The sequence below is a fragment of the Mandrillus leucophaeus genome, unplaced genomic scaffold, assembly GCF_000951045.1.
Source record: "Mandrillus leucophaeus isolate KB7577 unplaced genomic scaffold, Mleu.le_1.0 Scaffold286, whole genome shotgun sequence".
Classification (NCBI taxonomy): Eukaryota; Metazoa; Chordata; class Mammalia; order Primates; family Cercopithecidae; genus Mandrillus; species Mandrillus leucophaeus.
The window spans coordinates 1822315-1831414 of NW_012102987.1; the positions used below are offsets into that span (position 1 = coordinate 1822315).

At 48.0% G+C, this 9100-nt stretch overlaps 1 protein-coding gene across 1 annotated transcript in view; it reads right to left on the minus strand.

Moving 5' to 3' along the window:
* Positions 1-5717, minus strand: part of MC2R (melanocortin 2 receptor (adrenocorticotropic hormone)) — a 9701-nt gene extending 3984 nt beyond the window's left edge. The window contains exon 1 of the mRNA XM_011985545.1: positions 5665-5717. The gene's annotated coding sequence lies outside the window, so the exon portion shown is untranslated. The remainder of the gene's footprint in view (positions 1-5664) is intronic.
* Between the last annotated feature and the right edge of the window lie 3383 nt (positions 5718-9100).

The window sequence follows — 9100 nt, forward strand, 5'->3', positions numbered from 1 at the left end:
GGAAGCCTCGGGGATGGGAGGGGAAGCCTGGGGATAGGAGGGGAAGCCTGGGGATGGGAGGGGAAGCCTGGAGATGGGAGGGGGAGCCTGGGGATGGGAGGGGAAGCCTCGGGGATGGGAGGGGCCTGTGGTGGTTGATGTTCATGTATCAGCCTGACAGAGCTTCAGGATACCAGGTATGTTGTGAGATAGTGTTCTGGGTGTGTCTGAGGGTGTTTCTGGGTGAGATGCACATTTGAACAGGTGATTGAGTAACGCAGAGGCCCTCCGGGATGTGGGTGGGCCTTGACCAATCAGCAGAAGGCCTGAGGAGAACAGAACTGCTCCTCGAGAACTAGGGCTCCTCCTGCCTGACTGCCTGATGGAGACACTGGCCTTCTCCTGCCTTCGGACTAGCACAGAAGCGTGAGCTCCTCTTAGGTCTCATGTCTGTTGGCTTTCAGACCAGAACACACCATCTGCTCCCCTGGGTCTCCAGCCTGCTGGGTGTAGAGCTCGGGACTGCGCACCCGTATAACTGTGTGTGCCAATTCCTTATAATAAATCTCTTTATGTCTCTACCCATCTCCTGTTGTTTCTTTTTCTCTGCAGAATCCTGGTTAATACAGGGCCCAACACCTGTGGCCAGCATGGGCCATGTATGCAGACTCTGCTGGGACAGATACCCCCCCATCTTATAAGGCCATTAAATGTAATCAGAATTAGTATATATTTCCAATTTCAGATGCATTTGATGGTAAAATTCATAAAAAAAAAGAAATATTGAAAGTGGTTGTAATTTTTTTTTAGAAACAGGGGGTTTAGGAACCCAGCTTCAGTTGCTGTGCATTGCTGACCTGCAGCTGCCAATCCTACAAATCCATGGGGAACCCTGAATTTGGACAGACATACAGTGTGCCCATGGAGTCCCTTCAAAAGGCCACCAATCAAGCATTGCTGCTGCACATTTGTGGATGCTGCCAAGCTGGTGGTGGCGGCTGCAGGTGGTGTGTGGCCCCATTCTTGGTTGAACGGACAGTGACATGAATTGGTGGCCTTTATGAGTGCTCAGCATGCACTGGGCACTGCCTAATACTCCACATGCATTCAATCACTCAACCGCCAGAGGAAGCTACCCCAGAGAGGTTGAGCAACTGCCCAAACCACAGTCTGGAGAGGACACAGCAGGGCCCGCCTTGTGACCACCGTGTCGCACCCCTTTCACACGTGGCAAGGGTGATAACAACAGATGCAAGAGACCAGACACAGCACCCCCTACTCCAACGCAAACTGCAATAAAATTGACACCAGTCATTTTCCTCTCGACTTGGCCTTTCTCAATGCCAAGTAGGATTTGTAAATTCTGCTGCGTGGCTATGCTCATATTGTTCCTGCTTGGAGACTGCCCATAGAACACACTAAATGACAACTAGAAGAAGCAAAACTCACTCCTTTCAAACTTCACAAGGGCCCCCTGTGAGGTGGCATCAATGACCCAAATACTTCAACAATGTCTTTGGCTTAAAGAACTTGGATGGGGGTCTGCACCTGCCATGTGTCTGGCTCTCACTCATTCAAAGCTGTCTGCTGTCCTCTCCCATTTGCTCTTTTGTGTCTTGATTTCTTCACTGCACACAACACAGGTCTAGAGTCCTTCCAGGGTTTGTGGTTTGCTGGGCAATAAATGTCCACCCTTCAATTCCACGCTGCTTTCCTCTGTCCGTACCCTATTGAAACTTGTCTCAAGCTCCTGGGCTCAAGCCATCCTCCCACTTTAGCTTCCCAAGGCACTGGGGATTACAGATATGAACCATCCCACCTGTCAGAGTGATCTTTAAATCTCATTCTTTCTTAGGTTATTGGAACCTCTGGAGTTAACTCCTGGCCTGAAGACCAAGCTCCATCACCTTGAGCTCGCAGTAAACAAGATCTTAGAAGGCTCTAACTCTGCGGTCCTCCCCAGAGGACCCCATGGGGTGGTGAATGAGAAAGGAGAAGAGAGGCAAGTTTTTCATAGCTTTAGAATCTGTACCCAGAAAGAAACTTGGTTGAGTCACTTGCCTGAAGGCGTAGGTCTTGGCAGGCAGAGCAGACAATTGGGGCAGTTACAATTGTCCAAGGGACTACAAGGAAAAGCGAAACCGATTTTTGTTTTTTGGCTGGGAGGGGCACACAAGTCATCAGAGTTAACAGCATCACAGGGCACAAGAACGTGGCCCCAGATACTCAAATGCGGCCCCAAATGTGGCTCACTCTGTTAGATGCTCTTTGGAAAGTCCAGGGAGCATGGGCAACTCTAAAGTGAGATTTTTATATCAATTACCATCTTTGACCAAACAAAAATAAAAATATAATTTTTATATTTTTTAAAGTCTCCAAAGGTAAGGAGAAGGCTCTATTATGTGTTAAATTCTCGTTATGTGCCAGCTGGTCCTGCGTCCTGTGCTGTGCCTGGTGGGTCTCATTTTAATCCTCTTGAGGACAACACGAGGGAGTCCTATTCTCTCTGACTCACCCCTGAGGAGTCGAGGCCGAGAGGCCAGCAGACCGGTCTAAAGTCCCATAGGCTTTGCGTTGCGCAGCTGGGATTTAAATCAAGACCTGTTTGGCTCCAAAAATGATTAATCTTAGCATTTCCATGAATAGTCATTTGATAAGAAAGTTTCAATGGCTTTAGTAAAAATGAATGCAAAATAACTTAACAATCTTAAACCTCTGTATCTGACCAAATCAGGATGGTTTTCCTGACTCTCTGAGATTTTTAAGGAGATTCAGGGAACAGAAAGACCCGCAGTCTCCACCTGTGGTTTAGGAAGGGCGTTAGTGCTGCAGACAGCCTTTGAGCAGCAGCGTCCTGGGGCCCACGGGCTGTGTTTTGGGTTCTGTGGATCTTGCTGAAGACAAGCGAGCAGCACTGTGCCGCCTTCCTCTGCGCTGCCGGGCGTTTTCTTCAGTTGCTCTTCTGGAGAAGAGCTGGGTAAGGAGGACTGAGTGACTGAGTGACGTTTACCAGAGGCGTTCAGGCTTTTCTAGAGGGCAGTCCTGTAACCCAGGCTTTAGAGAGAGCCAGCGGAGGCCCGTGCTCCTGAGCTCTGGGCTCTGGGGGTGGGAGCCCTCAAGCAGCTGGGGCTGACCTGCACGTGTCGGGGTGAGGTTCTGGGACCAGCTCTGAGTGAATCAGGAGCTCTCTTCGGCGTCCCAGCTTCTGTGCTGCTTTTTCCCTTGTTTTCACTCATTTAAGATTTTTGTGTCACTCTTTGAATAGGTTCTACAGCCCAATACACTTATGTCTGTGTGTCTGTATGTGTGGCTATGTATGAACAGTACAAAGGCTCCCTCCCCACGCTGTATCCATCGGCCCCATCGCCACCTTCAGATCACCCGTCTCCTTCTGGAATTTCTGCATGCGCACACCAGCAAACGTGAATATGCATGCCCACCTCCCTGCACAGCCTCACCCGGACCACCACCTTCCACCCGCTCACCTCTCCCGTCCTCCGAGCTCCACTGCTCGTGTCAGGCTTCCTGCACGGCGCCTTCCTGCCTGTGCGACCCACTCAGACCTTTCCCTGCCATGGCTGTGACGCTCACACAAACACTCACCGCCCCCCAGCTTTTGACGCTGGGACGCCTAGTAGGTTAACTTAGTCTCCATAATTTGCCCGTGTTGTTTTCCCACCGAGTCAGGCTCTGTGTGTTACCCATGCTGCTAGCATAGTGCTTGGCACACACTTATTTTGAGTTGAGAACTTACTTTAAAACCGTCTTTCAAATTTTTGTACCCTGGCAGCTCATAGCCAGAGAACAGAGAAGTTAAGACTTTAAGACTCCACCACTCTATCAGGCCACTGGGTGGGGCCCGTGTTCTCTCTCCCTGGGCCTGGACACGTCCTTCCTCACTTCTCACACTCAGCACCGTGTCCTTGCCCAAGTACAGACTCTCCTCCACGGCCCCTCCTCCCAAGGGGGCCCAGGATCACTGCCCAACTATGCGGCTGTAGCTCTTTGTTCTTAGTTCGACAATGGCAATTATTCTACAATTATTCTACGATTATTCACATGAAAAGCCTGCAGATGGATCTGAGTTCCTTAGGATAAGACCTGCCCTGAGCATGTCTAAGTCTGGCCCCTGCAGACAACCTGGCCCACAGCAATTGTATTTGCATAATGAAGGCAAGGAGTGTGGCTTACACAGACATGAAAGCTCCCATTAAAATTTATTAGACACTAAGGATTCCATAGGAAACATACCTGGGATCATTAACAAGGTGAAGAATAGGATTTTTTTTTTTTTTTTTAAGATGTCTTAAGTTGCTCTGAGGCAGTGACAGGGCAATTTGCTGCTGAGCAAAAACCTCCTCTGCCAGAGATTCAGGCTCCACTGAGCAGTCAGGGCGGCTTTGGAACCGTCTACCCCATTACCCTGGTCCATGCCCTCCTCCTCTGCCGCCGCCTAACCGGGGTCCCAAAGGCAGGGTGAGGGCACCCGTGTCCCTGCTCCCACATCTCCCTGTGGTGTGTGTCCTGTCGTGAGCTAGTGTGAAGTGTTGTCTCAGTGTGCTGTGTCCTCAGCCCCGGGGCTCCAGGAGGCTCCACTCTGACTTAGGCCTGCAACAAGGCCCAGCACATAAGGGTTCAGTACCGCTTGATCCAGGCATGAATGAGTGAGCAGAGCCTGTGACCACCGCTTCACTCCCACTCCGGGGATGGGGGGGAGAGGGGATATGAGGGGTGCTCCTCCTTCTGATCTGCTCAAGGCTATACTCTCAGCATCCCTTTGTACCCCTTTCCCATTCCTATCCCTTTTGGGCTTTTTGCATGTGTGTGTGTGTGTGTTTACAAGTGTGTGCACATGTATGTGTGTATGTGTGTGCATGAGTGTGTGTGTGTAAGTGAAGAATGGGGACAGTTATCAGAAGGCAGCTTAGATAAACTGAAATATGAAGAAGAGTTGTTTAATCGAAAGCCTGGGCCTCCTTTCTAGGTAACATGTGCCCCCAACAGAGCCAGCCAAGGGAAGGTGTGAGCCCCTCACGATGGTGACCCCTACACGCTTCCGGGGTCAAACACTTTGCAGGAGTATGTGATAATTAGTATACTTTTAGTTATTGTTCACGCTGCACCCCATGTTGCTGCCTAGGAAGGTGGAGGACGACTGAGCTAGTGGTTGAGAAAGGCACAGAAAGTGTGTGTGCATCTCCCAGAACTGTAACGTCACACGTGTGGGTGGTGGAGTTGCTTAAACACCAATGCCTCAGGTGCAGGAAGCCGCTGCATGCCCACGTCTTTGTGGCACTAAAACCCCCACACTCTTACACCTAGGAAAGCTCATCAGGTGAACGGGCGAACGCCAGAAGCAATAATAGAAGCATGAGTTGTTTCACCCCTAATTCTATTAGGAAAAAATTGGCTGTAGTCCTTGAATAGAGCTCAGTGACAATTTGAAGAGTACTAGAGAAGCTAATAAATTCATTAATAGGGAAGATTGTTTTACCTAGATGAAAAGGTAATAGTTTAATTAGAAAAATAATAAACTCCCTTAGGAAGGATGAAAACCCATAATTAAAAAGAGGAGCTATTAGGAGGAATTCCGAATAGTACCTCTTCTCAGATTTGTTCCTAGCTGCTCTATTCATGGTCCAAAAGCACTCAACAAGCTGAGGAATTAGTGGAAAATGTACTTACCTTTGGCTCTGAAGCAGGAAGCTTCTGGGCAAAATGAACGAGAAGGAATGAGCTCTGAGCGAAAAGCAAGCAAGCGGACCTTGGCCCAGGAAGGGCCGGAACACATGCATCACCGGGGACAGTTAGATTGTTATCATTACCTTGAGTAAATGTCATCCCACATGAACTGCGCATTTCTGGTAATGTGAAGTTCGAGAAATGGAAAGACACAGGCAGATGAAGATGTAATTTCCATGAGCTCAGCTAGTCAAGGTTGCTTCCATTGTTTACAACAATATTTCCAGCAGCTTATGGAATTGTCATCTTGCTCTTTTTCAATGCCACGTTAGAGTTGCATTTAGTTCTAAAAGGAACAAAGGAATTAAATAAATCGGGTTTTTGAGGAAACGGTTTTGGAAGAATTTGTTTTAAAACTTCCAGCAAACTTCTCGAGATCTCTTGCAAACATTTGGCTCGTTAGTCTCATTAAGAAGCGACAAGCCCCATTATCCATATTTCACAAGACTAAACAATGAGAGCGAGAGAACTGTGTGCTCAAGTGCACATATGACGCATGGGTCCAGACACGAAAAAACCGTGTGTTCTGCCAATGCTTCTGCGTTCAAAACCTTCACAGAAACCGCCGTAGATAAGAGCCATCATTCAAAGCAGACTTCTTCGGTGTTAGGGCGCAATGCCGTGTGCTTTCTGCCTGCCAGGGCCTGCAGGGAAGGGCTACTGTTGGTGTCAGTCACAGCAACAGGAATGTTGAAGTGTGGATTTGGGCCAAGTTTCCGGATGGTCCTGGGTTTTTGGGGCTGGGGCCAAACCAGTGGCTGTTTCTGAAATGTGAGCTTCCACCGCAAGCCAAAAAGTGTTCCCACGTGGGTGGTCTGGAGAAGACCGAAGTGAGGGGCCTGAGTTGAATTTGCCAGGCAGGTAAACACAATTTTATAAAGTGGCTTTCCCTGGCCTGTCACTGAGGCAAAGCGTGTTGTCCCCAGGAACTCACGGACCCTCGGTCATCCCAGACTTTGGCGGTTTCTGAGTAGCTGTCTGCCCCTGCACCGTGCCGTGCAGCTCAAACCTGGCATCCCACAGACTTCTTTCCCCTCCTGAGTCATGTAGTTGAGATAACAGAGAAAAGCAAGGCATTGCCTCCAGAAAGCTACTGTATTATCTGGAAAAGCAGAGACAACTTGTCCTTAGCGCTTGTGCTTGTACTTGCAGAAGCAGAGGTCATTTGTCAGAGATCTGTGGATCTGATTAGCTGATTGGGAAAGCCCATCCGGTGGCCAGCCCCAGGGAGTGGGACATCAGGCAGGCTGCCGACGGTGGGAGCAGTGTCTGGAGGAGGCGAGCCTTGGCCAGTCCTCTGTGTGGGACCTGGGCCACTCTGACGGGGAGGGACCGAGAGACTTCCAGCAGGAGGAAGGTGGCCTAGGGGTTGGTTAAGCCCTGTAAAGAGAGTAGCTATTGCTATTTTAGTTCTTCCATTTTGGGGACTCATCTCTCTCCAATTTTTAGAAAAAAGGGGGCAAAAGTCTCTTAGAAGGAGCGGAGTAGAAATGACAAAGGGTTTAGAGCCAGAAGACATGGGGTCAGAGTTCGGACGGCCAGGCCTCTAGGACTCCATCGCCTCATGTAAAGTGGGCTGTTGTGAGAATTCAGTCCAGGTTTGTAAGAGTGCTCAGGGAAATGTGAAACCATATACCAATCCCTGTGGTTTTTATTATGAACCCCTCCAAACACTCTTGAAATAGTGGCTTTTAAAAGAAATATCTTTGCTCTAGGGAAACCCATTCAGCTGGTGATCATTGGAAAGCAAACTTGTAAGTGGAAATACTGGTAGATGAACTCCGATGACCATGTTACAACTGTGCCACTATTCCATCACCAACCCAGTCTCTCTCTCCTCCCAAGAGACAGGATGGAAAAGGGGAATTTTAGGGAGCATTCAAAGGGCTTCTGTATGCACCCTTTTTTCTCTTCTCACACAATCGTATACAACTCAGTCACTTTCACAAATACAACTTCCTACCCAGTGCTTGTGTCTCTCATGGAAAAGCTGAAGAGTAGAGGGTGAGAGGTTGGCGGGGACTTGGGAGGCAGAGCAAGGGGAAAGGAGTTGGAATGGGAAAACAGAAAGGGACAGGAAGAAGAGACAGGGCCAGGGATCTGTCTTTTGTGTTTGCAGGACTGCCTCATTCTGACACAGAAAATGCTGGGGTTGGAAGGTAACTCACACGTGTCTGTGCTGAAATCTGCAGTTGAAGCAATGGCAGTAATCCACACTGGGTTCCCTACGTGCCAACCATGATGAATGTTCTCAGTGCTGTACATATCTCAACACTTAATCTTCTCAGCACGTGTGTGAAGTCACCTTACAGACCCCATTTACAGATGGGTATCTGAGAAGTTCAGTAGCTCTGCAGAGGCCATGATAGCACTCAAGACTTTCCTGTAAGAATGATGAGGAGTCAAGACTAGGATGACACGACCTGATTCAGGCTTTAAAGGATCCTTTCCGTGGCGAATGGGTTGTAGGGGCCAGAGGGGGGATGGGACAGTGGTAGAGGTGGGTGCCTGGTGGGAGCTGCTTGAGGAGGAAATGGGAAGTGAGGACAGGAGACAGCAAGCATGGACAAGCTTTTATAAAACATTTAAATTTAAATTTTAAATAAATATTGTATATATTTAAGGTGTGTATGATGTTTTGTGTGTATCCTTACAGTGAACTACTGACTGCAGCCAATCAACTGAACATATCCTTTCTGTGTGTGGTGAGAACACTTAAGATCTGCTCTCTTTGCACATTTCCTTCTTGTTTTTTCTTTTCTCTTTTTAATATCTTTTTACCTGTTTTTTTCTTTTTTCTTTTTTAATTATACTTTATGTTCTAGGACACATGTACACAACATGCAGGTTTGTTACATATGTATACATGAGCCATGTTGGTGTGTAACACCCATTAACTTGTCATTTACATTAGGTATATCTCCTAATACTATTCCTCCCCTCTCCCCCCACCCCACAACAGGCCCTGATGTGTGATGTTTCCCTTCCTGTGTCCAAGTGATCTCATTGTTCAATTCCCACCTATGAGTGAGAACATATGGTATTTGGTTTTCTGTTCTTGCGATAGTTTGCTGAGAATGATGGTTTCCAGCTGCATCCATGTCCCTACAAAGGACACGAACTCATCCTTTTTTATGGCTGCATAATATTCCATGGTGTATATGTGCCACATTTTCTTAATCCAGTCTATCATTGATGGACATTTGGGTTGATTCCAAGTCTTTGCTATCGTGAATAGTGCCACAATAAACATACGTGTGCATGTATCTTTATAGTAGCATGATTTATAATCCTTTGGGTATGTACACAGTAATGGGATGGCTGGGTCAAATGGTATTTCTAGTTCTAGATCCTTGAGGAATTGCCACACTGTTTTCCA